The sequence below is a fragment of the Macrobrachium rosenbergii genome, chromosome 21 (assembly GCF_040412425.1).
Source record: "Macrobrachium rosenbergii isolate ZJJX-2024 chromosome 21, ASM4041242v1, whole genome shotgun sequence".
In the NCBI taxonomy this organism is placed as follows: domain Eukaryota; kingdom Metazoa; phylum Arthropoda; class Malacostraca; order Decapoda; family Palaemonidae; genus Macrobrachium; species Macrobrachium rosenbergii.
Genome location: NC_089761.1, coordinates 13,747,390 through 13,751,670, shown reverse-complemented (window position 1 = coordinate 13,751,670; position 4,281 = coordinate 13,747,390).

Below are 4,281 nucleotides of genomic sequence, written 5' to 3'. Positions count from 1 at the left end.
TTTTTCCTAGCTAAGATATTAGGAGGTGGGTTCGCTACGAAAGGAAAAAAAGAAAATGACCCAAGAGTGGCTCGGGCAGAGTCTGGTCACAATAACAAGGTCTTTGAGATGGCGGCCAAGGTCCCGTTAGGCCTAAATTTCAAAAACAACCTCTGGCGGCGAAGGAACACCAAGATGGCCGGTCCTCTAGTTCAAACAAATCCAAAACAACCGCGCGAACATGGCGGAGGAATCCAAAATGGCGGGTATTTTCTTTTTTGCACAAATTCAAACAACAAACGAAACAAATGCAGGTATCCAGATTTTACTTTAAATATACCAATCATGCATAGTGTTTTACGTTAAGGTTGGAAAACGAAATTACCAACAACTTTGTGTCTTTTGTTATCGTATTCTCACCCGGACATTAAACAAAAGAATGAAAAGAGAAATGCTAGCCTGCCTGCGTAAATTTACGTTGTTGAACGGTACCTTTATTGTAAAATTACTATTTCAGTTCGTTTGCTACTTCACTGACACGGTTTTGAATGATTCCCGCTATATGCAAACAATAACGATCGGAATTGCCGACGCGATTTCTACATTACTTTGTGTATATGAACTGGGCTCCGCGATTCGGCCTTTGAATTCGTTACTTGAACGACTTGACTCACGATCCGAACACGGTAAAATGCCCTTTGTCTTAACCGTTATAAATTATGACGCTCTGCTCTCGAGTCGCACACTTCCTACCTACGCTAATTCTCGCTACACTTGTTATTATAACTATTCTCTTTACTGCTTATTATTATGCCTGGTTCCTTGTTTGGAAGAATGAAATGGAATTCAATATCTGACTTTTATCTTTGGAATTAATGTAATTTTAATTTCCTTTTCTCCAGATTCTTTCTCTAAAATGTACTTTAGATCCTGGCAAGGTCGCCAATGTTACGTGTGAGGGTCTTGGTTGATCATGTATTATTCAATTTACGTAATTTTTACGGCCCTGCAAACCAAGATTACACGTAACCTGCCACTTGAAGCCAAAAGTTAACCTCAAAGACAGTCGTTAATTAGCCAAAGGTCGCCAGTTAAGGGTTATTAACCTTAACAAAGAATATTTGAGATGAATTTGATTTTAAACGCAACGGTTCTCCCAAACATTCGGACCTTGAGGCATACAAAGCATCGAGATTTAACCTGATTTTGCTTACCCTAAATCCTAGGTATTTTACTGGAATAAATGGGGTTGAAGCTCACAATATAATAATTAGGCTTAATCTAGACTTCAGTAAACATATATACCCTAAGTGGTGGCTGAAGGAAGAAAACAAAGAAAGAGTTGGAAATACAGAAAAGAGGTTAAAAGAATGGACGAAGTTTTGAACAGCACACGGACTATACCTTAATGACGGCGTTGGCGCGCATTTACAACGGACGTGCTGAAGTTCGGGTGTGTGTTTTTGCTCCACCATTCACTAATAAAATAATAGACAAAGAAAAGCGGGGACAGGGCCACCTTCCAGACGTCTGCTCGAGACGGCGGCTAGTTTCTCTCTGAAGTTCCCCTGACCAGCCTGGGTCAAAACAGGCCTACAGTCATGCCTTAGGCGTCTATGCTCTGTTAAAAACATTCGCCACGAGAGACAGGTAGAAAGGAAAAAAGGACTTTAGGACCACCTATTCTTAAAGTTGAATATGGAAATTTCTCCTATAGGGGAAAAAATGGCTAAATGCTACCTATCCTTTTCAACGGACGTTAAAGTTTGAACTGAAGACGCTCCTAGCGTGGGACAAAGCAATTTCCCTGTCTTGATCAGGCTGATACTACTATCCCAAAATGTTCGAGAGGCGAACAGCGTAAATATTTATAAATATAATATATAATATATATTATAATATATATATATATATATATATATATATATATATATATATATATATATATATATATATATATATATATATATATATATATATATATATATATATATATATACATACATCATATATATACACATATATATACAATATATATATATATATATATATATATATATATATATATATATATATATATATATATATATATATATATATATATATATATATATATATATATATATATATATATATATATATATATATATATATATATATATATATATATATATATATATATATATATATATATATATATATATATATATATATATATATATATATATATATATATATATATATATATATATATATATATATATATATATATATATATATATATATATATATATATATATATATATATATATATATATATATATTACCAAGAATCCCATCCACCAGTGCTTCATTTAATGCTTGAAATACAACCGTGCATTTTTGGTCACTGCCTGACAGGGAGGGAAGGGCGTAAAGGAATTAGGCCCCTCCCTTAATCTTAATAATATTTTAATCCTCTTTCAACTTGCTCTTCTGGAACATATGACTGTGGAGGTCTTTTGTTTACAGACACAACCGAGCCGAGAAGATTAAGAAGAATGACAGATGGGCCTTGCACCTGGCATTTGAGTCATAGGTAAAAGCCAAACCCCTCTACCTGGAGGTATCCTCCTGCCCTTGATCAACGTTATATAAGGGACAGACCGAGGAAACAATGAGAGATGCACTACTGGATGTGAGAGAGACACTGTAGGATTGCGGTGGGGGGGGGACACATCGTTAGCAAGACATGTGGTCCTCATCTTGTAGGGACCCTCAGTATTTTTAACAGTGAAAACCCAGCCTTTCCTCCACGGCCATTTCTCGCTGAAGCCACCTCTTCAACACGGTACAGTGATCTGTTGCAAAAGTTCTTCCGTGTCAGTCACACTGTTCCATTTCTTGAATTATTTCCATTTCTAAGTGCTAGTATTCCCATATCCACCTTGTCTTGTTAGGCCAGTGTTACGTAAATGCCTGTGTTTGAATAATTACATAAAATCGTATGTTCAAGGCTTCATGGCACCCTCTGTGCTTGCCTTGTCATATGTATATTTTATTGTGTCCTTACTGGCTTTTAATTTGTGAACCTCTCTTTTACAGAGGGTCTGGTAGCAGTGGAAATCTCTCTTGACTGTGCCTTGTATCAGCCTCGTTAGTTGTCACACCAACAGATGTAATTTCAAGTTTTCCCAGTTATAATTAACCTCTCAGGCCTTGCATGCCTGGTTAGTCCATTTCATCTTGTCCCACGTGGTTGAAGGGCTGTCTCCTACATGAGGGCAAGGATCTTTCTGCCTCGTGTTGGATGTTAAGGCTAGGGCATTGTATGGCGTACTGCTTCTGCTATCAATAAACGGCTGTAATTGTATTCCCTGTGTACAATTTTGGTGTTCAGGAGTAGTTCTTGCAGGGATGGTTTCTTATTATGGGTGTCTACAAAGCATTGATGAATGGCACCTTGCTTTCTGTGGGCCTGCATACATCATTTCAATGTAGTGGTTGTGTGTCCGACATAGCATTTTGGGGGGGACTGACATTGCTCGCCAGTACAGACAAACTTGTATACTATATCAGATTGAACCTCTTTTTCCGTTGACGGGGCCATACTGTTTTTCATTATTAAGAGGCCGTGAGGTTCGGCTTTCAGTAAATTCTTGTGGTTATTTTATTATATGGCACTACGGGGGTGGCTCCTCTTCGCAGTATACCAAGGATGGCTTTCTTTTCATCTTCGTGGTGTTTGTTGTATGTTGTCTGGTGGTATATTATTATTTCCTTGTCTTTTTCTTGTGTGTCATCCCTCTGGGCTGGGTTATGGAACTCCTGTAGTCTCTTTTTGATCACTTGCTGGATCATATTAATCTGGGTAGCCATTATTTGTGTGGTTCAGCTTACAGTAAATTCTTGTTGTTATTTTATTATATGGCGCTACGGGGGTGGTTCCTCTTCGCAGTATACCAAGGATGGCTTTCTTTTCATCTTCGTGTGTGCCATGTACGCATTTGCAAAAAGTACCCCTAAGGGGGAACCCACTAAAGGTCATCTTTGAAGAACATCCAAAACCTAGAATCTACAGGAGATATATTGATGACATTTTCATCACAACAAAGGGCGACAATGACACAGAAGAACTGGTAAATAAACTCCGAGCAAACAACATTAAACTTCACCGTAGAAAAGTGTTTACAAAATGCTTCCCTTCTTGGACGTACTTGTGACAAAAAGATAACAAATACAATACCACCATATACACTAAGACCACAGATGCTGGGAGGTGTTTAAATGCGAGAGGAGAATGCCATGATTCATATAAACAAT